This window comes from Hippopotamus amphibius, chromosome 14 (genome assembly GCF_030028045.1).
Source record: "Hippopotamus amphibius kiboko isolate mHipAmp2 chromosome 14, mHipAmp2.hap2, whole genome shotgun sequence".
Taxonomy (NCBI): domain Eukaryota; kingdom Metazoa; phylum Chordata; class Mammalia; order Artiodactyla; family Hippopotamidae; genus Hippopotamus; species Hippopotamus amphibius.
Window position 1 is genome coordinate 58734589 of NC_080199.1, and position 26776 is coordinate 58761364.

Genomic DNA, 26776 nt, shown 5'->3' on the forward strand with positions numbered 1-26776 from the left:
ATTGTGAGGATCCATGTGATCATTTACATGAGAATGCTCTGCAAACTACGGAGCATTATTCCCATGTCAGCTGCTATTTCACAAGTCTTAGCATATTCTGGACTTCAGCTTTTCCTGACACTAATATACAGATTCCTGCTATTCTTTTGTGACACCCTTCATTATATGCCCCTCCTTCCATCTTTTGTTTGTGTTCATTTAAAATCAGAGCTCTAACTGTCATACAGAGTGAAGTGAGTCAGAAAGAAAAACAAATATCGTATATTAACACATATATGCGGACTACAGAAAAATGGTACAAATCAACCCGTACTTGCAAGGCAGAAATAGAGACACAGATGTACAGAACAAACATATGGACACCAAGTGGGGAAAGCGGGGCGGGTTGGGGGGGAATGAATTGGGAGATTGGGATATCAAATTGTACACTCTAAATATATGCAGTTTACTGTCTGTTAAAAAAAAAAAAAAGTAACTGCCATGAAATGAAAAAAAAGAAAAATCAGAGCTCTAACAGCCTCCCCTCACTGACACTTTGGTTCTTTTAGCTGCCTCTCCCTTTTCTTCCTTGTGATTTTTTATACTGATACAGATAGGATGTCATCTAAAGCTTCATAACCTTCCCAAGTCCTCTCAGAATCATCCTCAAATCCAAATGGCAGACATCCCTTTATTCTATTTACCGACTTGGAACATCAGAAAACTCCTTTTAATCCAGATCAAAATGATCATTCTCAGCCTGGTGTCAAGTCAGGATCAGGGTAGCCCCAGCTTTTCCGTGAACTCTCTCCCATTTGGTAGTGGTCCCAGAGGTACTATATGGAAGTATAGGGGTCAAAATTCCCTGGAGGGTCTATTACAGTGGTTCAGAGAACCTAGCAGCTGTCTATCCTCCTGTCACCCCAGAGTTTTCTTAGGGCTCCCAGACCCACCCCACAGCTGGCCTCATCAAACCGAAGAGCTGGGTCTCTGTTCGCTGGCCCACACCACTGCACACCCCCTCAGCCTCCCAGGCAGTTGGCAGCAGGATGGGGGCAAGCTGGCCTGGGAGCAGGCAGTTTCTCCCAGGACCCGCCAGAGGCAGCTCAAGCACGAGCTTCCCTCCCTCATCCAGACAAACCACCACTGACCCTGGTGACAACCCACCAGCAGCATCACTGCCCTCTCTGTTCCTAACCATCACCAAGGACTTTGCATCCAGGCACTTGGAGTCAGAACAAGAGGGTCCTGATCCTCCACTCATGAAGTCCCAGCAGTTGCCAGGTGACATCACAGGCAAGGACTGAGGAGAATTCCTGAGACAGGCAAGCAAGGAGGCTGTGGATTAATCTGGTGTCTAAGTACAAACACGTGAAAACCCAAGCGCACAGAAGGGAAATTAACGTCACTTTTTGCCCCACTCCAGTGAAAAAGGTCGCTGGATAATTGCAGCTTCTTTATTGGAAGTGTCTTGCTGCCTATGACAATAAAGAGAGAAGCAAGTAGGAGGGATGACAAGACCCTGGGTTGTTACCATGAGGGGAGGGGCCACCGGGTGGTGCCGGCAAGGATGCTACTATGGAAGCAGCCCTTTCCCAGCTGTGGGCATCTTGGCCGGGGTCCTCAACCCAAAGTCCACAGCTTGCTTCCCTGACCAAGGCAGTGTGGCTTCTGGAAACACAAAGAAACACAAACAAAGGGAAGCCCATTAAAAAGGATGAGGCTCTTGAGCAAAGAACCGAAGCATGGCGGGGCTGTGGCCGCTCCCCAGCTCCCCGACCTCTGCTTTACCAGGCGACAGTAGCTTTCTCCCGAGTGACTTATGAGGAATCCCGGGAGAGTGTGCATGTGTTTTCAAACAAAGACACTGGAGCTCTTTGGTTACTGCGTAGGACCGAGTCTTTCTTCTTTCTTTCTTCTTTCTTTTTTGTAAGCCTTCTTAATTCAATCTACCCATCTTTCATAGTCATCACCAAATGTCACCAAATCCCCCGTGTCAGATAGAAATAACTACTGTTTGCTTCTAACACAGGTTCGTTTATATGCTGGAATATGACACATCTTAGAAACGGCAGATCAAGAGGCATTCTGAAAAATAACCACTAGCAAGAAAAAAAAAGTAACTTTATATTGTGCAAAACACTCAACTGGGAAATACCATCATTTTCACTTGCTGCAATCAGAGCCACTACATGAACCTCATCTTTATAATTCTGAGTACTTTTTTTAAAAAATGTGTGCCCCATGGGTTCTGGCAAGTCTGAGGGTTTTATTGTTATTTTGGCGATAATTTCAGAGCTGTTTAAGGATATCTTAGAGTTGTATAAGAAAGTTTTCCCTTTCTTTTTTTTTTTTTTTTTTTTTTTGGTTTTATGGAAATATTGACCCATGAGGATTTACTTAAATCCTCCTTGGTTATAGGCCTCCAAAGACAAAGCCATATCCATGGCAACCACAGGCCACCCAGCAGAAGAGAGAACACAGCAGAACCAGAGCACAATAGCTCTGTTTACTGATGACTGAGATCTTGAAAGCACCACTGTACATTCCGACTCCCGGCTTGGGGCAGGACTCCAGGCTGTCCTCACCCTTCAGACCCAGCAATCTATAATCAGAGCCACAGAAAGGGACAGAAGCCCTTTCCCAGCCCTCGGATGTCCCTCCTCCCTGGGAGGGAGGAACGTGCCACTTCTCTCAAGGCCTGGGATGGTTCTGCCGGAAAGGAAATCGTGAGCCAATAGGAGAAGGAGGCGGGGACAGGGCAAGTCACGTGAGGTGGGCACCAGCTGGAACGTCTTGGCCCTTGAGGGGCGGGACCGGCCTAGCTGCAGGCCCTCTAAGGCCAGCCTCACGCAGAGGCTACCTCACCTCCAGAGGCAGAGGCAGGGCCAGCGGTAACAGGCCCTACCAGAGCCCAGGTTCCCAGGTCACCGCCGAGCGTTTCGTGATTTTCCCTTTAACACCGCTTCTTGGACCAGGAGGTCTAATTCCATCAGTCTTTTCCAGGTGCCAGTATACATCTGGTGAATACACAAACCCCAGTAAAGGATTGTGCACACCAAGCATCTCCCCTGCTTTCTAATACACGGGTACCAAACAGGATCTCACACGTAAGGCGGGCTGAACCAGTCGAGTCTCGGCATTGCGAAGTGCTCTTAGGCAGCTAGTCCTGCCGTCCCTCCAGAAAGTGAGTTCATCAGAGAAAACACCAAAAGGAAAAGAACTCCAGCCCCAAATGCATTAATTTCAAACCAAAACACACCAGAGCTCTCCCTGGGAAGATTTCCATTGCCTGGATCTGGGAAGGGGAGGGGTAGTGGAAGGTACTCCCCCCAGGGTCTCCCAGTAAAGGAGAAAGGCCATCCCCAGGCACTTAAATATCAAGAAACTTGTTCGGAGGAGAGAAAGACAGGAGGAACCGAGCGCTTCCTTCATAGCAGCTTGGGGGTTTTATCTGTTTTCTATGCCTGGCTTCTACATACATATTTATTTGAATGTTTTAAAAGTTCAAGACATTAAAACAGTTTGAAAGTCACAGCTCTAGAGATAAAAAAAAAAAAGGAGATGGAGAGCAGGAGGAGGAGAGAGGGTAGAGGAAGGATTCTGGAGTGCTTATTGGACATCTTTATATTAGTTTATTTGGTCAGTCTTCCATTGACATTATCACATAGGCATTGCAGTTGCTATTGGTTTTTAGATGAAGAACTTGGATTTGAAGAAAATACAGAATTTCCCCCCAATGTCACAGGATGGTGGTAAAATCGATTCCAAGTCTATGTCAAGTTGAAGCTGCGCCCCAGGGCTATTTGATTCACCCCCAGCTTTATTCCTCCATAAAACTAGTAGCTCTTTGCATATGATTACAGATGACAAAATAAAGAAAGCCTATGCAGTCGGCCAAGCTTTGACAAGAAATTCGAAATATCCGTGTCCCCGCAGGCCCCAAATTGAAGCAATCACTGTGACCAAAAATTCGGTGCCAAGTTTATTCTAAATTCTAAAAGCTCTCTGCTGCAAATGGGGACTCTGTTTCTTGTCACCAGTGCCCCAGGTGCTTTTTGTTTTAGATCCCAGTGCTTTGGAGATGTTTCGCCTGCTCCATATTTACCATCAGGGAAGAGAGAACCTCGTGGAATTGCTGGGAAATGGAGCCAGCTCTCTATGTACAGGGAATTGTGCACAATGTCCTTGCCAGAAAGGGAGCATGAGCCCTGGCTACAAGGGGAAGTGAGAAGGATTTTGGAAGGGCCGTGCGCTGGGCAACTGCTAACTGCATAGAACCAGCTTTTGTGCTCAAAAAGGCTCATGGAAGCAGCCAAGGTTCTCTGACCAGACCTGCTGGCTTTTTAATATTGGGGCCAAAAAAAAAAAAAATTGGTGGGGAATCTTGCCAGAAAAGTTTGGGTCTAGCTTCAGCATCCAGGGAGAACAGAACCAGTGAAGGAAAATCGCCCCATGTGCACTGCATCTGGCCACGGAGATCACTTTACCCACCAGTGGCTTGGGGCCCAAGCAGAAGTTGAAGAATGAATGCATGACACCAACTTAAAAAAGAATCTTACATTGGCTGCACACTTGATCCCTCAGAACATCTCCAGGAATTGTTGAACTTGTTTGACCTAACTCAGCCCCAGGCGGAACAAGCAAGCAGTTGGTGGTGAGGACAGGACAGAGGACCTCGGGTGTCTACACTGGGATTCAACAGTGTAGGGGACGCATGTCTATGCCTAGTCATCTAAAATTAAACAACCCAACCCAAACAAAGCAAAACAAAAAACCCAACCCAAACAAAGCAAAACAATACCCCACCCCCCACAATCAACTCTAGCATTGCCCCTCCCTCCATACCCCCTCTCAAAATATTCACAGAAATACAACTGCTGCTTTCTCTGTCCAGTAGCAGTGGCAGAACAGTGGAACCCTAGGTTGTCTCTTCTAGTCTCTCCGCACCCCCGTTCCCCCTACTCCCAAGCCAATCACCTCCACTCGCCAGCATCTAACTTCACCTTTATGTCATGCTCCTAGGGATGGTGGCAAAAGTTACTAAAATGAAGCTATGGTCCTTAAATTCCTAATGTTTCTCTTTCTCACTTAATTTCTTTTAGCTTTCTATTTTGAAATAATTATACACTCACAAGAAGCTGCAAAACATTTAAATTTCCATGGTCGGACTTCCTAGGTGGCGCAGTGGTAAAAGAATCCTCCTGCCAATGCAGGGGACAAGGGTTCAAGCCCTGCCCTGGGAAGATTCCACATGCCACAGAGCAACTAAGCCCGTGCGCCACAACTATTGAGCCTGTGCTCTAGAGCCCGTGAGCCACAACTACTGAGTCCATGTGCCGCAACTACTGAAGCCCACACGCCTACGGCCTGTGCTCCACAACAAGAGAAGCCACTACAATGAGGAGCCTGTGCACCACAATGAAGAGTAGCCCCCACTCTCAGCAACTAGAGAAAGCCCGTGTGCAGCAACGAAGACCCAACACAGCCAATAAATAAATAAAATAAATTAATTAATTTAAAAAAAATTTCTATGGTCATTTGCAGTCATACTCACTATGTCCCTCTTCCTGCAGGTCTCTGCCTTTTGGGGGACTCAACCTGAGGACAAGTGTCACTGGAGACTGGAGACTTATGAACTCTTGGGAGTCTAACTTTCTTGGAAGCAGAATGACTTTCTACATATATATGCCTGTGTATATTTAAACCACGTCCTCAGAAGATCATGTTTAAAAGATTGAGAGCTCTCTCTAAATATCCAAGTTATTATGCTTTTATTGTTGCTCAACCTAATATGGAATGAATTCTGTTTCCTCTTTTTGCTATTTTATTTGTCATATCTGACACGGGCCTCTTCCCAGCTTGTTAAAGTACCCGTTTTCTCTGCTAACCCTCAAATAAGAATTGAAAATACTGTGATTCTTGATATAGAATTACATTTTGATAAATCTCCCAGGAATTTCCACACCCAATGGATCAAAACTCCACCTGAAAATAATTTTTTTAAACCACTTGGATTTTCATTTGCAAAAGAGCAATAAGAAAAGGCAGCACTCTGACAAGAGAGAGATTACCAGATGGAGAAAACTAATAAGATCTTGTGCGCTTAAAAATTCTTTCAATGCTAGAGAAGAACTTTCAGTGAGTGGTTCACTGACAATCTTGGTTCACTAAAAGAATGTCACTTATGGCTAAAACGGCATTTCCTGTGCAAGACCCAGGGCATCCTGGTTTTGTTTTCCAATGAGAAGATGGGCCACCCACGTCGCCCTGGATGAGGGCATGAAGGGGTCATGTCCCTTCAGTACCAGCCCTGCCCATTGCAGAGGTCAGCCCAGAACCCCTGTCTTATGGGTCAGAGCACCAAATAGAGGCCCACAAATGGCTGGACGGCTCTGAAATGCCCTTGTGCTAGGGGTAGCTGAGAGCACACTATAGGGTATGTCATGGCACTCAATCCAGACTCCCTAGCTATATGGATTTATTTTGGGGGAAAAGTTCCTGACTATGAAAGCAATTATATACTCATTTCAAAAATAATTTGGAAAATTGAGATAAATACAAGGAAAAAATTTAATGTAATTGTACCATCCAGAAATAGCCACTGTTAACTTTTTGGTATATTTCCTTCCTGTTTTTAGGTACATGTGTATTGCCTCCTATACAAAGTTGGACTCAAACTATACATAGAGTTTGGGATTCTGCTTTTTTCTGTGTCATTAGACAATCTTGGCTGTAGATAATCAGCTGTACAATATTCCACATGTGGATGTACCATTTGTTCATTATTCTCTTATTACAGGACCTTTTTATTATTTCAAGTGTCTTTTAATGATAGATGGTGCTGTAAGGAAAAACAGCATCCTTGTTCATCAATCTATAGCTTTGTTCTTCTCTGATTCTTCCCTTGATGTAGATTTCTAAAAGTATAATAACCTGATAAAAGGAAGAAACATGGTTACAGCTCTTGATGTGTATTACATGCTAAAGAGTTTTCCATGAAATTTGTACTAACTCACCTTCCCACTGTGTCCCCCAATCACACACAAAACATACGCGAGAAATAATATGCCAACATTAAAGTGCTCAATTTATAAAATAATTAGTAGCTCAGGGTCTTGACTGATTCTTCATGTAATGTAACAAGATCAGAAAGGACTAGAAATTTTGCAAGCTTTATTAACCAAGACTTACTAAAAAAAAAAGAAAAAGAAAAAAGAAAAAGCCCAACATGCACCCCAGAGCCCCGGAAAGCTTATGTAGTACCTTTGCTCAAATTGGAAAAAGTCACACCTTTCTCAAGACCCTTTACTGCCATCTGTCAGAAATTTATCAAACTCTATGATGACTGCAGTGGAACTGGAGGCCCTCTGAGCTGCGCAGTGCACATTTGGTGCTCTTGAAGTGTGTCATTGCAGAGCTAGAGGTTTATGTACAAAAGAGTGTGTCTGTTACTACAGGCCAGATATGTGACAGAATCTCTTACATCTTCCCAGGTGCACACTCTCTCTCCAAAACACCACTGCTTGCAACAGCCAGGCACTGTTCAGTTCAGTTCTAAAACCCCAAAGCCTCCTATTCGCGTGAAAATGACAATTGCCCCCGGAGGTGTCTGCTTTCACAGGTGCTCCAGCCTGGATTGCCTGCGCTCTTCGTTGGCTCCATGTAGATGTCCCAGCAGGGCCTCAACTTTGTCAGCGGAGACACATCTCATTCTCTCTGCCCCACTTCTCGGTCTCTCTGGGGACGCTTATCATCTTGGGATTGTCAACAAATCATCTCTTCCCTTCACACCCCACCACTGAGCTGTTACCACACTCTGATTATTCCTCTTTTCCTTCCCTTAGTGCACCGCTCTCTCCGCCTCCCTTGAATCCATCAACCCCAATCAAGACATTAACGAGCACAGGTTATGGAAAATTACTCCAGCTTCTGATACCTGGTGGGTTCCCCGTTCCCCCCTCAGACTCGATGAACGCAATTAATGGTTACAAAATCTCCTGCCTGCCTCTGCACCCTCCTCCTCTCCCCCCCAATCTCCTGTATTAGAGCTTCGGATGGAAAACAGCACTGAACAAAGGTACCCGGAGGCAAGAAATAAATGATGGGGCTCTCTGCCTTTGGCAAATAGACTTGCTAAGTTTATACATGAGTGAGTCAGGGTCAAAGGCAATGCCGTCAGACTGCTGCAGGTGTTGGGCCAACATAGCTAAAACCCACTGAGGGTGGGGGATGGGGTTCCCTGATAATAACATGGTGAACTCCCCAGGTCCCTGTCAGATGCTCCAAGATCCAGACAAATCCTGATGGGTCTCCATTTTCTGCACTGGATTCTGCAATTTTGCTTTTGAGCTTCCAGTGGAAATCCTAATGCAGGTGACACCCCTGAAACTCACTGCAGTTCTGTAACAGGTAAAGCTCAATTGGACTCCATGCTGGATCATTTCTTTGACTTTAACCTTTGCTTTTCATTGCTTTAATCATATACAACTGCCTGTCTCAGGGAACCCTACCCACCTGTGAAACTAACGCATCCATTCCCCAAGGCTAGTCATTCCAGGAGATGTTTTGCAATACTGATAACCCTTTTTACTTTACTTTCCCACCTCTGCCCCTCAGATTCTATAAAAGAAACTGGCATCCAGACCCCGATAAGATGTTTTTTAGGAGACAGTAGTCTGCCATCTTCTCGGTCTGCCGGCTTTCCAAATACAGTCATATTCCTTGCCTCAACACTTCATCTCTGATTCACTGGCCTGTCGTGCAGCAAGCAGAGTGAGCTTGGACTTGGTAACAGTTCTGATGAGACAGAGATCCCCAGCATCAGACACTGTCCTAGGGTCCACTGTTTCCATTTTAAGATGAGAGCATGACATGAGGTGGCCAGCCAAAAAATGTATGCCTCAGAGAAAACCTGCTACTCCTCACCCCTCTTTTTGGAACTTCCCCTTAGGAAGTCTGGAGAAAAGGTGGGGAGAAGTCAGAGCCATTGTGAGCTGCTGCCCTGAGCACTTACCTATGTTTTGGCAAACAGTTTGTGGCCATAACCAAGTCTGTGTCCTTCATTTCCATTGAGAAGAAAACTAGAAAAAAAAAAGAGAGAGAGAGATTCATAATAAAGAATTTTGACCTTGCCCAAAGCAGGGCCTGGCCTTTGCCCTTGGCTTCTGGGAAGTAATCTATGTCATACCTGATGGGAACGTCTTTGTTCAGGGCTGGGGCTGGCCACACCTCATAGCTTTAGGGTGGGAGCCGGCCAAGCCAGAAAGACCAATCATGTGACTTAGGATGGGGGCTTTGGGTCACATGTTATCAGGCTCATAGAGAATGAGGTCAACCATGTGGGTGATCAATCAATCAATCATGCTGACATAATGAAGCCCCAATAAAAACTCAGGTGAGCATCCCTGGTTGGCAATATCCCATGCACATTGTCACACATCGATGCTGGGGGGAGGGGGAATTCATCCTGACTCCATGGAGAGAGAGGACAACAGAAAGTTGTCTAGACTCTGCCCTGTGTGTCTCTTCGTTTGGCAGATTTCAGTCTGTATCCTTTCCCTGTAATAACCCATAACTTTGAGTGCTACAGCTTTCACTGAGTCCCGTGGGCCCTTCCAGCACATCATCAAACTTGAGGGTGGTTTTGGCAACACCCCAAACTTGAGGACAGTGTCCAAAGTGAGGGCAGTCTTGGGGACTGTGCCTCCAAACTTTACAGTTTGGCTAATTCTAGGCAGATGGGCTAAAAACAGAGTATAATGTGATCCAGGTTAACCCAGAAGGAAACTTTATGACATAGTTGCCACGTTCTGAAAATGAGGTTATGGACGCCATCTCAAAGACTTGTTAAACATTCTCATCTTCCCATAAAAGTGTGGTTGGTGGTGACTGCAAAGAAACAGGCCAGGGGTTTCCCTGGTGGCACAGTGGTTAAAAATCCACCTGCCAAGGGGACACTGGTTCAATCCCTAGTCCAGGAAGACCCCACATGCCACAGAGCAACTAAGCCCTTGCGCCACAACTACTGAGCCTGTGCTCTGGAGCCCACGAGCCAAAACTAATGAGCCCATGTGCCACAACTACTGAAGCCTGCGCGCCTAGAGCCCGTGCTCTGCAACAAAAGAAGCCACTGCAATGAGAAGCCCACACACCACAACAAGGAGTAGCCCCTGCTCTCTGCAGCTAGAGAAAGCCCACGCGCAGCAAGGAAGACCCAACACAGCCAATAAATAAAAATAAATAATAAATAAACTTATTTAAAAAAAAGAAAGAAAAAGAAACCAGCCAGAAGATTCTAAGAGCCCCTCAAATCCAGGGAGTCTCATCCTCAGGGTGGAACCCTCTCCGTGCTTAAACCTCCAGAGATTTCCCATCGCATTTAGAATGAAAACCAGATTTCTTACCTTATTCATGTGTTTCTGTGTGTGTGCGGGATTCCCCAACTAAAATGTAAATCTAGGTGTGTGCTGGCCCATCACAGGTGCCTACAATGTTTGCTGAATGAGTAGCTCAAATAAAAGGAATACAAGAATGCTTATTTTGCCAGCAAGATTTTATTGCTGGCTTAATTTTTTGTCTTTTTTTTTATTGAGATATAATTCATATACCATAAAATCCAGGCTTCTACATTCGGGGGTTTTAGTATACTCACAAAGTTATGCAACCATCACCACTATTTAATTTCTCCGGCGTAATTTTGATCCCTGTTCGTCCTTCCTCCCCTCCATGTGGTTCTAATGAGGGCTGCCAATCACAATACCATCCATGCATCAGCCATCGGGAGGGTACAGGGCCCAGGGAAGGCTGCATTCCTCCCCAGCACTTTCCAACAAAAACTAAGAAAAGAAAGACCTTCTCTCTTAGTTGGAGGAGCTGTGAGCAATGAATATGCAGCTGGTGGTGCCCAGATCCTCGCCGTGTGGAAACAGCTGGTCCATAATAGGTGAGGATAAATCTGACACCCAGAGAGAAGGAACACTGGTTCTGGTTGTCCCTGAGGCCAGCCACACCACGCCACTTTCCACAGTTCGGTTATATAAGCCAATCATTCTCTCTCAGGCCTGAACTAGTTCCAGTGGCTTTCTGTAACTTGGAACCTAAGATGTTCCTTGAGACAATACAGCCCTTGTCTGGCTCACACATTCCCTCAACACATGTTTATTAAGTATTTACTGCATGCAGGGCACTGGCCTTGGAGCACGTGCTCTAGCAGGGGGCCATTGCAAGTGTGGTAAATGGCAGTGAGAGAGGAACGTGCAGAGCAAAGCATCGCCCCCACTGTCAGTGAGGCAGGAGAGACTTCTGGAGGAAATGACAGCTAAGCTAAGACCTGAAGTTAGAGAGGAATTAGTATCAGAAGAGAGGTACACAAGATGCTAAGAGGAATCAGAAGATATTCCCATCAGGAGTCTCCCAGCAGGAGAGGTAAGGGATGCTCTGTGAAGGACAGGACATTTGAATTCCGCCTTAAAGGATGGATAAGATGCAGATATTTAGAGAGAGGGCACAAGAGCCTTTCAGTAGAGGAAAAACCGAGAAAAGGCCAGGTACAGGCACAGTGAGAAATTAACTGGAAGCTGGGGTGCACAGAGGGAAGCGGTAGGAATTTGGTTGTAAAGGTAGGTTGGGAGCACATGGCAGACCAAAGCCCTGGAGGTGCAAGGGAGCAGCATCCTCAGCTCCGTGCTGTGATGGGCAGTTGGAGGTGAGGTAGAAAAGATGGGTGAATTTCAGAACATAATACAATTACTCAACTTTGTCTTTTCATCTTTACATCCTCATTGACTCGCACATGGCCTGGCACGTGGTCAGTGTTCAATAAGCTTTGAATTGAAAAAGCAGTATCAGAATAGTGAAAAAAAGAAAAGAAGAAAAAGAAAAGATGGGTGAGATGGGGGTCAGAGAAACCAGTTTGGTACCTATCATAATAGTCCAGGGAAAAAGACCATCGGCCAGCACTGTGGCAAGGGAAATAGATAAGGACGTACCTCAGCATCACTGAAGAGGTAGCAATGATCAGATTTAACGTTGTGATTAGAAGTAGAGAAAGAGGAACTAAACATGATCATGATGAAAATGATGATGGTGGTGGTGACGGCAACCCATGGTCATTGGCCCCAAACTGGGCCAAGCGCTTTACATGCATTACCTCATCTAATCTTCACAACCTTACAAGGTAGGCCCAATTATTACCCCCATTTTACAGTCTAGGAAACTGAGGAAAAGAGAGATGATGTAATTTGCACGGAGAATCTGAAAAACACTTTTTTAAAAAAAGGAATCCAGGCAGAAGAGACTTAGGAAGGAGGACAAGGTCATTGCTGCATAGAATGAGAGTAAGCTGCCTTATCTGTGTGAAGCTGAGCCCCAGACTTCAGTCTGAATGTGTCCCTGCCAGACAGCAATAGGGTTACCTACATTTTCTTCATGAGTACACAACAAAGTACAAAATCCCGAGGTTCCTTAAATCAGGATAGATTATCTTGACTGCTCCCCCATTCACTGTGCCTGTCACCCTGTGACAGAAGGAAATGAGGTTCATCTGATCAGCTTTGTTTTTCACAAAGCTATGTGGGATGATTACCCAGTACTCTGTGGTCTTCTAGGTGTTTGCAAATTGATTTTTTGATTATTTGTTCTGGTGATTTTCCAAGTATTCAGTGTTTTTCCAAGTTGTTCAGCTTTACAACTTGGGTAAGTTAAAATCATATTTGCCTTCCCTTTCCTGTGTTAATATGAAGTGTTAATGTTGCAATTATTTAGGAAATTTTTTTCATGCAGTGTATATCTCTGAGGGAACCCATGTACAAATCTGTGACGCTATATACCCTGTGGGTAGGCATAAAGCAATATCTGTGCAGACTCCCCCAAAGTTTATGACCATATACAAAAAGAAAAGCATACTGAGAACCTATGACTAGTTCAAATATCCCAAGTAAAGATCATAATTTTCTAGAAATGTTTATATGGTGAATTAAAAAATTTCTTTTAATAACTCAAAACTTCAAACAGAAAAATTGTTATGACTGTGAACACTGACCGAAAGCAAGATACAATAGAATGTTTAAAATTCATCTTCTCGGCACCTGGTGGTGCAGGAGGGAGTGGTTTTGGCCAGGACATCATGAAAGGTTCAATTTGGGGGGATGCAGTCTAAAACCCAATCCTAGGGAATCAGAGGCATAAAATCTGGGACCCGATGCTTCACGGGTAAAGCGAGGGGCTTCATGAAATGACCACAAAGGGCATTTGCAGCTCAAATAGTCTATGATTCTAAAGACGGATTAGGAAGACGATTAAGGAAAATTATGGCAAAAAAGCTTTATTAAAAATGCCAAATATAACGCAAGCAACCACCTCCCCACAAAGTTAAGCTCTTTTCATGTAAGTACGTCTGTGGAAGTATCTACCGTGCTCTGGGTCTCTTAAGTATCACATACATCCAAAGGAAGCTTTTGTGAAATCCGTGAGGCCACAAATCTATTTTATGAAAATGAACGATTCATAGGATGAGTAGATTTAACAGCCTTCATGTAAATGGAACTCACCTGCCATATGAAAGCAAGATTTAAGACAAAAAGGAAAACCACAGCTCCTCAGTGGCAGCCTTCTCCATCAGCCACCCTCCCTCCCCTTACTCATTGTAGGCCCAGGAGCCCTGAGGACTGCATTATTCCTTGTGTTCCCAGACCCTAAAAAAAACTCTAAATAGCTCTAAATAGTCCCTTTATTAAACTCTGTTAAGAATGTCATCGGTATCCTACCGGTCCTCTGGCAGACACAGACATAATATTACCTGATAACAAAATAAAGATTAAATTGAAAAAGGTGGGTAAAACATTTATCCTAGTTCATAGCACATGCTCAATAAATATTACTACTACTTCTTATTACTAGGTTTTTCATTTTCCTATCAATTCTGTCCTACTCGAGTCAATAAATGCAGATCACCTGCTAATGATCAATCTCTCCTCCAAGCTCCTTATTAGGAATTTTGAGTAAGCATATACTTAGCCTTGCCTTTTTCTCATGAAGGACGGCATTTTTGTGTCCCTTAAAATCCCAAAGGACTTTAAAAAGAGAGCAAATTTCAAACGAAGTCATGTGGGTGCCAAATCTTTTTCACAGTCTTTTCTCAGGGTTAATGGCAGTCTAGGAACAAACTGGGGAAGCTTCAAAGAGTTCAACACCAGTGGGAAAGAAGTGTGGCTGCTCAACGCCTGGAGATTTCTCCTAATGGCAAATGTTTGGAGAAGTAAGTAAGATAAACGATTACAGCAGACGATGCACTTATTTGGGTAACAGTTGGAAACTGTCTTGTCACGCATCCGTACCAAGATTTCTAACTCTGGAGATCTTATTGAGCATATCATGAATTCTTGAAGTTTTTTAAACACAATGTGTCAAATAAATATGTCAGGGCGTGAGAAGAAAGTGTTGTTTTTCGCCATTGCCTCACTCCTCAATATTTGTAACAACCTAATTTTCTGCCCAGCACCACACCATCCCCCACCCGCAGTAACTGGTTTAGTGAGCTCTTTGAATCAGAAACACAATAGATTGTATCCTGAACTCCTCTGCCCTTAACAAGCCTCTTCCGGAAACCTTGCTGTCCTTCTCACAACGTGTCTTTTCTCTTTCTTACAGAGAAGAGTACTTTTTGGTCATTTGTTCCACATTCCCAGTACAAGGAGAAATTACGCAGAAGAACCAGCTGAAATATATATCTTAGCACGGTACCCTCCTCCTCAGATTTAAAGACTTATTTCAACAGCTAACTTGGCACTGTTCCGAGTTACTTCTTTTCCACCTGCTTCTGCCAGCGGACCAGGTTTGGGGGGGATGTATGCCCACGCCCACTTCAAGGTAGACCCTGACTCTCTCCAGCTTCAATCTCTCCCGGCTGCTCTGAAATGGGGTTACAGCTTTTTTCAAAAACACTAGTCTTCCCCTACTTAAGAGGGGCTCGAATTGCTTTTCCTGAAAAAAGGATGGCGTTCCCACACCGGGAGTCGAACCCGGGCCGCCTGGGTGAAAACCAGGAATCCTAACCGCTAGACCATGTGGGAGACGACGAAAGCTGGTTGAAACCTAGACAAATTGAGTCTTCAGCCTCAGCTTCCCCCCGCCCCTCCCCACCTGTCATCCACTGAGAGACCTGCTTCTGCGCATGCGGGGACGTCTGCCGGCCCGCGCACGCGCTTTCCTTCCGCGTCGTGAGGGGCGCCCTCGCATCCCTTTCGCCTCCACGTTCGCGTCTTTTCTGAGCTCGTCCCGTCTCCTGATCCTAGACAGCACGTTTACACCCGTGCAGATGCTAGATGGATGAGTCAGCATCATAATTCCTCACAAGAAATCGGCAGAGTACCAAAGGACTGGCACTCCTTTGGTAAGGGTGGAAAAGCGCGTCCCCGGAGGCCCGAGGGGGCCGGGCGCCGGCTTCCAGGCGGCCGCCGGCGGGCCTCGTTGCCGCCGGGCTGACCCGCACGCCGGGGGAAGCGCACGGGCCGCGCCCCCTGGGCCGCGGAGCCCCAGTGTCCCCAGCACCCGGGGTCTGTCCCTCTCCCTCCCCCACTCCGCTCCGCGCGGGGCCGCACGCGGGCCCCATCCCGTCCCCAGAAAGTCCCCCTTGCCTCCCAGGAAACAGGCGGCGGGGCTGCCCGGGAGCCCGGAACAGCCCAGGTTCTGTTGCCTGCAGGGCAAAAAGCAGGATGTGTGCCGCCGAAAGTGGGCGATGGTGGTTTGTGAACGTGGTTTAAAACACCGGAGAAAGGCTCTCGTTGCAGGCAGCCGTGATTGATGGCAGGTTCGTGCGGTGTCTCAGCCGGGTCTGGGCTGGAAGCAGCCTCTGTCCCGGCGCAGCGTCTGCCTTACAGTCGGCCCCGGGGATGAGGAAGCCCGAAGAGCCAGTTATTCGGGCAGCCCGGGTGGGAGAGCTGCGGTCCTGGTGTCCTCGTGGCGCCGGAGACTTCGGAGCCCATTGAAAAGCTGGTTCTGGTCCTCGTTTACTCCCTCCTCTCCCCCCCCTCCCCTGCCAAAGGGTCTTGAAAGGGTCTCGCTCTCCCCCTGCTAACTGAGGCTCTCTAAGGCTTTGGTTGTGACATGCATCAGCAAGCGGGGAAATAGAAACGATTTTTTACGTGTATTAACACAGATGAAGCTCCCCAAGAGGGAGTCGGCATAATCCAACACCATCGAGACGTAATGAAGTCTCTGAAGGAAAACCACAGCCTACCGACTGCGAACCTACTATGTGTATTAGACACGTTCCAGTGTGTTTGCTCATTGAGTCTTCAGAGTATGCCTATGAGGTAGGTCTTATGCGTGGCTCTGGGGGTCCTTCCTGTACTCTCTTTGCATCTTTGAACAATTTCCCTTGTTTGTTTTTCAGCCAGTGAGACAGCTGCCTTCCTTTGGGGGACATCTGTTTTGGAACAGTAAAGAAAACTCTCCGAAACAAACCTTTCTTTAGATACCCTAAATCTGCAGTTCTCATTCTGCGCGTGGAGATTTCACGGATACCTTTCAGTTTTGTATTTCCACGTGATAATTCTTTTTTGCAAGTATCTGATCAGTTTTAAAGATAAAAGTTCCCCATGTAACCCATACGTTGGACAGGCACCATCCTTAGGCTATAACCAAAATGGAACTTTCCTTTTGTCTCTTACTATTCCCAAACTGAAATTTGTTCAGTTTTTCTCGTGTCACTGGATGAGAACTTGAGCAGTAACAGAAAGCCCTGTGGTCACTTTAAATAGTAAAGCATAGTGCAGGACAATATACCATTCAGTAACCACCTTCATTCTAGAAAGTGCTCCCCCAGCACCCCACCTGGGGCATGCCTTCAGGCTAGGAACAGTGGTGGGCTGGATCAGGCTCCTCCCAGCTCACAAGATTTAATTGTAGCTTCTCTTTCTAACCCTGACATCCCATTGGTAGCCTGAGATGGCCATGCTGGAGAGTATTTACACCAAGGAAATAGGCAGATGCTCCAAGGCAGGGCTTTTTACCTTGGAGAGCTGGTGAGCTGGTTGAAGAATAGTGGTGTGCTCATTAAATATTGACCAGCAGACACAGGGCCAGGGCCTAGTGTCCAGGAAAGAGGGTGTGATCCACTTCTCCTTTCTTTCTTTGGCCTTCCTCCCTTCCAGGCTCCAAGGCCCTCCAAGATGGGAGTGTAGGGAGGGCAAGAGAAAGGGGGACAGAAACCTCCTGCTGGACTGGCACTTGCAAAAGTCAGCTTTCTCCTCTCTGGGCCTGAAGGTGTTTTAGGGCTGACTCTTTTTCTCAGTGGTTCTCTGTGAGTTCACTGGAGGCCTCCCTGCTTGAACCTTTCCGACAGTGTCTCCCAGGGGGCCAGCAGTGGCCTGCCAGTGTAGAGCTTCCACCAGTGACACCTGGATCACCAGTGCCTCTGTGTAACTGCAGATCCCCAGCCCCACCCAGAGCTTCCGAATGAGAACTTCTAGGAGCAGCGTCTGACTTTCAACGGGCCCACCCGCCTCCACCACCACATGATTCTGATGCCACTCGAGCTTGAGAAACACCGAACTGCATACGTTCCCTTCAACCTCTAAAAGACCATGATCCCTGAGGCAAAATTGCCATCATTTCCTTTTCCTACTCAAAGAACTGGAAAAAAAAAAAAAAAAAAAGGCTCCTGGTTGCCTGATGTGTAAAATCTAAGTTTCCTGGCCAAACCTTCCCAGCTTTCCATAATCCAGCCCTCACGTAACCTGCTAATACTGTCCTCCCGTGCCCCCTCTTCAGAGACCACATTCGAGTCACCCTACGTTCTCTGTCCCAGTTGCCCCTCGTGCTTTCCTGCCCTGATTCCCTTCTTCCACCTCTTTCTGTACCCTCCCCACTCTTCTTCCCACAGCTGACCCCGACTCCAAGGCCAGCTCAGCCCCATAAAGCCCCATGGGTTCATTTCCTCTGAATCCCAAAGCACAGGCCTTTAAAAAATGGTGCTGTAGGCTTATGTCCTGCCGCCCTCACTTAAGTTACTTAATAGGAAAGTCCATGAATAAAAATCAGATTCCATAATCCCCCTGGGAACCCAGTCCTGCACTCACTCATTCTGCCAAGTAGTCCTTCCTTTTATCTAACTTAAATACTTCCTGCTGTACTTCTGTGTGAAAGCTGCCCCCTTTTAACCAGCAGCGTGAACAAAATGTTCCTGGGAGGAGGGAAAGAACACAAATTTTTGAAGTTTCGCCAGACCAGTAAGTGAGCTGCATGTCTTTAGTTCCATACACACACAAAAAAAGCCTCCTTGTTGACACAAGGAACCGCTATTCCTGTTCCCATGCATCTAAGGCTGAGTCTCACTGGGCAGCTTTCCCATTTCATCCACCATTTGATACGTTTGATCCTGGAAAAAAAAGCCCCAAATACATTATACTTGCCGGGCATCTACATTAGCCAAAGCATTGGGTGCAATTCAGGTCTCCTGCCTGCCAGTCATTTAGGGGCACGAATGGTTTCCATTTCAGTGGGCCCAGGAGTCACCCTTTATAAGGGCATCGAAAATAAGTGCCAATTAAATTCCACTCTCCCAAGGAGAGCTCTGGCCAGCACGGACCCAGCCTACGGCATTAAGTTAACCTCAAAGCTCTTGGGTAACAGCATCTGCCCCTGCTGACCAGTTGGGGTGAGTTAATCTTCATGGCCTAACACTAGGTTCAATTTCTAAAACTGGATCTTAGCTCAGGAGGCCACTGGGATAACAGAGCTTCCTCAGGGCTTTTTTAGGTTATATAACTCTGCCCTTCACCTCTATCCCAAATCTAGATTCTCCCACTCATCCTATGACTCAGCACAAGTACCCCTGAACTCCCCAAACTGGGTTAGGTGCTTGTTCCATGGGCCCACGCCATCAGCCATCAGGCTGGAGGAATAGCCCTGCTCCCCTCTCCATGGTAGTTGTAAGCTCCTGATGCCACAGTCTGAGTCTCATTCTGTTGTCTCCCCAGCTTCTAGCACAGTGCTTAGCAAGAAGAAACTCTTCCTCAGCCAGGGAAAAATATCTCCACAGCCTGGTATCTTTCCTGACACATGAGCCACAGTAAGTGTTTAAGTGGTTGCTTACTTGATTCATTCATTCATTTAGTAATCAATCAGTCAGTCCTAGGGGAATAGTCTTGGTTTTCACCCAGCACCTAAGTGGCAAAGCAACAGACTAAGAGTCTCAGTGGGCTACAGTTTCAGTATCTGAGCAACTACAGCACAGAACATGAAACCACGTTTCTGTCTCCCCATGTCCTTCCCACCTCACAGACACACTCTCCCCACCCCCCACCCCCATTCTTCAGTAGCTGTGGCATGTGCCCTGATGGCACAAGACAAGGAGAGGTTTGGCACACCGCATCCATACTCACCCTTCTCTGCTGCTCCGCCCTGGGGCAGAGACAAGCTTTCCTGATTTTTTGGAGGACCACACTCTGGGGTTGTGCAAGTCCAGGCACGCCATGGTCTGGCACCTAGAAAATTTGCCCAGCATTGAAGTTTCCTGTTCCACATGGCAGTTGCCCAAATATTAAAATTATGGCTCTCTGAGACCCTCAGAGACCCTTAATTTGCTTTGCCACTTAAGTGCTAGGTGCAAATCAAGTTGGACCTTGTATGGAAGGTTAAAACTACTTCTGATTCATTTCTGGATTTCCTACCAGCAGTTCTGAGTTGAGTGGGCTTTCAAAACTCATTTTCTTCTTTACCTGGGTGATAATCTGTCTCAATTATCATCAATAGCTCCATGGCCAGGGACATGTCAAGTTCAGTGCTCATCATGGCAGCCAGTATATAAGACAGTGCTTTGTATAAAAAAATAATAGTTATCACATATAGGATTCACTTACTTGCCATACAGTTCTAAACACTTTAATATATTAACAATTCTCACAATGACCCAATGAGATATAGGTACTAATATTATTACCATTTTACAGATTAGAAAACTAAAACACAGGAAGGTTGAGTAACTTGCTAAAAGTCTTGCAACTTACAAATAGTAGAAGCAGGATTCAAAAGCAGGCATTTTGTCCCCAGATCTGAACTCTTCATATCAAACTGCCTCTACTATTATCCATGTTGCATAAAATAGGGGACTGTCACTGATAATGATAATGCCATCCGCAACAATGACAGCATGCATCCTGAGGCCAGATGGCATCTTCAGCAGAGAGTGAAGATGTTTTGGGGTCTCCTTACATCAATGAAAATAGGCATTTCATGATCGGAACTTTCCTGGTGACACAGTGGTTAAGAATCCACCTGCCAGTGCAGGCAACACAGTTTCAATCCCTGGTCCGGGAAGATCCCACATGTCTTGGAGCAACTAAGCCCGTGCACCACGACTACTGATGCCCGTGCACCTAGATCCCGTGCTCCACAGCAAGAGAAGCCACCGCGATGGGAAGCCCGCGCACCGCAATGAAGAGTAGGCCCCGCTCGCTGCACCTAGAGAAAGCCTGCAGTAGCAGCAAAGACCCAATGCAGCAAATTAATTAATTTTAAAAAAGCAACATTTCATGATCTAAGACGTCATAGATGCTGACAGCGGTGCGCGCCTGGTCCCTTCTTCCTCATCATCTAGCCACTTTCAGAAGTGCCACTTTTTTTGTTGTTATCCAAAACTATTTTCCCTCTCTCACTGTCTAGGGTTAGAAATCTCATAACTTTTCCCCCTAACCTCTATTCAGAATTATTGTTCATTGTTGATTAAAACTGAGTCACGCAATTAACAAACCAGGCACAAAGATTCACGAGGCATAAGACATTCTGCCCTTCCGAGGCTGCCGCCTACTTGACATCTGCATATGGATGACTATTGAGCATCTCAAACTTAACATGTTTAAAACTGAGCTCCTGAGAGTCCACCACTTCCATTCCCCCAAACCAGCAACTGCCGCAGTCTTTCCCATTTCCGTTAATGGTTGAAATATTCTCCGGTTGCTCCCACCAAAAATCCTGGAATCACCCTTGATTCCATTTTCTCTCTCATTCTGCGCTCAGTCCCTCAGGAAACCCAACTGGCTCTATCATGAAACTACATAAAAAACTTGATCACTTCTCCCTATTCCTCTGGCCCTGGTTACTGTCGTCTCTCACCTGGATGACTGAAATAATCTCACTCCTGTTTCTGCCAACAAGCCCCCCATCCCCCACAGCCTATTCTCAACGCTACAGTGAGAGATTCTTTTTAAACAAATCAGATCTCGTCCCTTATCACTCAAAGCCCTCCAACACCTCCCATCTCACACAGAATAGAAGCACAAATCCCAGCAATGATCTACAAGGCCCTACATGACAACCACCCAATCCCACTCAGTGTCCCCACCCCCACCCCCTGTGCACTGGGCTCCAGCCACACTACTCTCCTGTCATTCTTCAGATCCTCTACGTATGCTCCCACCTCAGGGCCTTTGCTCTGAGTGGGGAGGGAAGAGTTTCTGTTTGGAGGGCAAAATGTTCATGGCTTGCTTTCTCACCTCCTTTAGATCCTTTAGAAATTATCTTCTCAGCGGGACCTCCCCGTCCACCCGGCTGAAATTTCAGTAACCTGCCTTTTCCTGCTTTACGTTTTCTCCTTAGTGCTTATTGATATTTGATCTTCTATGTACTTTACGTTATTTGTCTGGCTCATTATCTGTCTTATCTACCAGAGTGCAAACATTTCTGCTGTTTTGTTCATGGCTGTCTCCCCTGCCTTGAACAAAACTTGGAATTTAGTGGGCATGCAGTAAATATCTTTCGGCCAAATGAACGAATAAAGACAGTTACACAGAGGACTTCATTGAAGGGCACTCAGAGTGATATGGACGGCAATCACTATAAGAATTGAGAGGAAAAAGATTACTTCTGATAAGGGCAATCAGAAATGTCAAGGAAGAGGTAGGGTCTGAGCTGGGCTTTTAAAAATGAGGAACCAGGACTTCCCTGGTGGTCCAGTGGTAAAGAATTCGTCCTGCAGGGGATGCAGAGTCAATCCCTGGTCAGAAAACGAAGATCCCACATACTGCAGGGCAACTAAGCCAGAGTGCCACAGCTACTGAGCCTGAGGGCCTCAACTACAGTGCCTTGGGGCCTGTGCACCACAACTAGAGAAAACCCGCACGCCACAACTAGAGAGAAGCCCATGCGCCGCGATGAAGATTCCATGTGCTGCAACGAAGACCTATGCAGCCAAAAATTAAAAATAAATTAAATATAATAAATATTTTTTTTAAAAAATGAGGAAAATTTGGTAAGTGTAGGTGGTGGGGAGAGCCCAGTTGTGAGGGTGTAGCAGGAGCAAAACTCTGGAAGCAGGAACATACAAGATGTGGTGGGGGTACCACACAGAGCAGCGTGCCTAGAATGGGGTTGCTAGAGGAAGATAGTGCTGAAGGGGTAGGCTCTGGCAACAGACGAGGCTTTGTGTTCAACCCAGGGAACTTGGATGTTGTGGATCCAGATTCCACGTGGAATCTTAACTCCCCACTTCATTTGCCAAGGCCATAATCATAGCTGGCTCTGTAACTAGGGCATATAAAATATTTGTGAGATGATAGGGCACAAGGAAGGCAAAAAGATTTCTCATCAGCCTGAGAGAAATACTTACTGACCACTCGTTATTCACAGAACCTATGCTGCCAGTTAACTTGCTGTTCCTAAGAACAGAGGCAGCTTTGACTCAAACATCTGGGGGCTGGGACCATAACTTTTAGCAATGCATATACGAGAGTTGTAAAAAAAATAAAAAATTCAAAAACAAATCGGAATTTATTTTATACTCAGTATATTATGATTTCCCATTAGATGTAATGGTTGAGACTCAGCAAATTAGAAAGCAGCTGAACTAAGTATATTGTCCCAAACCTTTAAGAAAAGGTGATTTTTGGAGGGGGGGTTCAGTAGAACATTAACTTCCAAGCAGCTGGTAGATAGTTCTCAACCATTAGACACTGTCGAACAATAATCTCTCTCTTCCTGAGCCATTCTCACAATAATAAAACTTTTATAAAGAGATCTAGGCTGTAATACTGAGTACAGGGCAAGCCAACTACGCATGATTGCTCCACGAAGAGCTGAATATTCCCTTCACAATGTCCCCTTCAATTTAAAAAGCTATTCAGACTACATCAGGACAGCACTCTCTCCCATGGCCTGTTCCATTGAAGCCCCTGTTCTTTCCACTCTACCTGAAAGGAAACACTCAACACCATCTCCCAGTGACCCTCAAAAAGCCCACTGGCATTGCTGTGAATGCCAATATCTTTTTCTGATATTTCTCTGGGCAAAATTCTGAGCAAAGGCCAAACGTTGCTTGTTAAAGTAGAAACAGAAATGCAAGGGGGAAGCTTTACAGCAGATGACTCAGAACCAGCAGCAGCAATACTCCTGTGGAAATAAATGAAGACCGAGCAAATGAGAAACGCGAAAGCTGTTTGTTCAGAACTTGCTATAGCAAGGATGTCAGCCACGGTCATGAGCACGTGGGCAGAGAGTCAAAGGCAGGCAGGGAAGTGGGAAAGTTTTACAGTGAAGTGACAAGAGGCTGCAGGAGGTCTGTCCTGATTGGAAGCCGTTGGCCCCGGGAAGCTGGAGTCAGGCTGTCCAGAGGCAGAGGATCCTATGTGATTGGTGAGGGGTGAATATTTGACTTTCTCTGATTGGTTCTTTGTTGGAAGTGGAGACAAAATAGGGCAGCTGTCCGTTATGAATCAAGTGCTGGCCTTTTGGGGCTGATTGCTTCAGAAGCTATTTAGCCTCCTGGGTTGTTACTAGAGATAGCAGTCTGACTCCCTACAAGCCTGGCTGGCTTCCTGGGTGATTTAGTGTAGACCACAGGTTGGTTTCCCGGGCAGGCTGCCTCAGGCTGTGGATCAGAATTCTGTGCTTATCTGTGGCCTGGCCATTGTCTGTTTGCGCACTCCGTCTCTCATTGCCAAGAGGGTTAGCCGTCTCCCACAGTTGCAAAGCTCCTCTTCAGGCCGAGATACGTAATCCAGCTTCTCCTCACGTCTTGCTTCTGCTTGCCGGACAGGGGCTCCCACACGTGGCCCAGCAATATGGGCTCTTCCCTTCGTCCTTTCTGAAACATCCCTCCAAACTTGCCTGTTTGAGCAAGGCAATCCTTCGCACTCGAAACCACATTGCACACCCCGTACAGTCTCTGATGAAGGGCCTCCCCAGAATGCGCCAGGTCGGCTTCTCTCTCTGCAGTGTTTACATGTCACGTATTTATTTACAGGCATGCATACTTACGGTATGGTATTAATGTAAATAGCAGGGACCTTGTCCGTCTCCCAAGGCTGTCGAGGGCCCGGGATAGCGCCGCAGCAGAGAGGTGCTTAGCAAAGGGTTCTGATGCTTGGCGGCCTAAGCTATGCATCAGGAAAGCAGAGAGCAATTCCAGTCAACCAGCCAGGAGAGTGTCAGGCAACCTGCTTAACCCCAGGTGGTGTCTTTCTCTCCCAGGCCCTCTTTCTTTGTAAGTTTACAAACATAGTAAAGGCATTTCAGAAACATGTGCATCCTCTATTTTTGGGGAAAAAGTTTCCCCACTGTTTGAGGAGTAGTAAAGTTATTACATATACATATTTACCCAGATATTGATTAAATTCTCACTTATGATAACTATTAAACTAAAAAGTCGCATGGCAATAAGTAGAATGAAATAGGCCTTCCACGTTCACAATCCGAAAAAAATACACTGGTTAACAGTGTACCTATAACAGCATCTCATATGATGGTCTCCTTACCTAGAGCGGCTCCTCAGAACTTACAGTTGTCCACCATGAAAGCTTGGTAGGGCATGAGCTTTTGTCCAATTCCTGGTACCAGACTATAAATAAATTTCATTCAATTAAAATAAATGGATTCTGAAAAGAAATCTATTATAAAACTTTCAAATATGTACACGGTCAAAGTCAGTCATGGCTATTTTAAAACAGCCACAGTTCATGGACTAGAGCTCTCTAATTGAGATGTCTGTCTAGTTTACCTGGGTCCAAATTATGGCTTCTAGAGGAGCGATCAGGAGGGCCATTATTTGTAAACACCAAACCTTATAAGTATAAAACTATTCTGTTAACCTTTTAAGTTCTGAGCCTTTGCTCTCTGTTCTCTTTATCTCCTCTGAAATCCTCGCTTGTCTACAGAAACCCATCACTTCCCTGGAACTCAGTGAAGGACCAGAAAGGATACAGATAGTAAACACCACTTCTCATCTGCATCATGCTTCACAGTTTATAAATCAGCTCATATACAATGAGCTCATGTGGACCACAAGTTATGGGTGAGATATAATCAAACATCTGTGGTGTTCTAGCTCTTAAAAGATATCAGTCATTATCAGGGTGTGAGTCAGACATGGGAATCTGCCCAAGCACTTTGACAAGCCCATAAAATCATATGTAATCTAATAAAGTTGCCAACGGGCGTGGCTCCCCGCAGCATATGAATGTTTCTTCCTGCCTCCACCTACTGTACCCCACAAAATCGGCCAGGTCATTGCCTACACTACCAATAATAACACAGGATTTCCAAGCCAGCTGTCCTTGGCTACTCCCTTCCCTGACCTAAAGAAAGACATTACGTTCGAGATAATGCTGAAGACTCCTCAGGCAATGGCCCAACTGCCCCCAGGAAATGAATCGTTCCCTCCTCCCCACCTCCTAACCTCGAGTCAAACATGATTTAAAAATCCTGTGCTGCATGAAAAGCTGTTCAACATCACTAATTATTAGAGAAATGCAAATCGAAACTACAATAAGGTATCACCTCACACCAATTAGAATGGGCATCATCAGAAAATCTACAAACAATAAATGCTGGAGAGGGTGTGATGAAAAGGGAACGCTCTTGCACCGTTGGTGGGAATGTAAATTGATACAGCCACTATGGAGAACAGTATGGAGTGTCGACTTAAAAAAATGCACAACGTGAGAGTTGCAAGTTGAGTTTATTAGGGGCAAAATGAGGACTGCAGCTGGGGAGACATCATCCCAGATAGCTCTGAGAAACTGTTCCAAAGAGGCAGGGGGGACAATTAATATATATGTATTCTTGGTAAAGGAGGAGTACATGCAATCAAATACATTTTTCGTAGAGGGTTTCTGCTAGTCACAAGCAGACATCACCATGTAGGGATTTAGTGCTTTTCTAGGTATGAGGAGATGCAAGGGTTGGGCTCATAAAATCAGCTCCTGAAAACATCTAACTATTTGAAAACCTGTTCCACCCATTTTCCAAAGCACATTGTGCCTCATTCCTGGTCTCCACCCTGAATTCCCTTCAGGGGATGTGGAAGGTCAGCAGCTGCAGCAGCACAGTGTGATTTAATCCTTGTAGTAGAGGTAGATGGCAAGTGCCAATTTATAGTTGACATGAGGTTCCTTACAAAACGAAAAATAGAATTACCATATGACTCAGCAATCCCACTACTGGGCATATACCCATAGAAAACCATAATTCAAAAAGACACATGCACCCCAATGTGCATTGTAGCACTGTTTACAATAGTCAGGTCATGGAAGCAACCTAAATGGCCATCAACAGATGAACGGATAAAGAAGATGTGGCACATATATACAATGGAATATTACTCAGCTCTTAAAAGGAACGAAATTGGGACATTTGTAGAGACATGGATGGACCTAGAGACTGTCACACAGAGTGAAGTAAGTCAGAAAGAGAACAATAAATATCGTATATTAACACATATATATGGAATCTAGAAAAATAGTACAGATCAACCGATTTGCAAGGCAGAAATAGAGACACAGATGTAGAAAACAAATATATGGAC

At 45.7% G+C, this 26776-nt stretch overlaps 1 long non-coding RNA gene and 1 other non-coding gene across 2 annotated transcripts; one reads left to right on the forward strand and one right to left on the reverse strand.

The window, feature by feature from the left end:
- Positions 1-14978: 14978 nt before the first annotated feature.
- On the reverse strand, positions 14979-15050 carry TRNAE-UUC (transfer RNA glutamic acid (anticodon UUC)). Its single transcript has one exon. It is a non-coding gene; the product is annotated as a tRNA-Glu (tRNA).
- Positions 15051-15200: 150 nt separating this feature from the next.
- Positions 15201-18084, forward strand: LOC130835785 (uncharacterized). Its single transcript, XR_009049032.1, has 3 exons — positions 15201-15370; positions 16136-16292; positions 16373-18084. It is a non-coding gene; the product is annotated as an uncharacterized LOC130835785 (long non-coding RNA).
- Positions 18085-26776: the final 8692 nt, after the last annotated feature.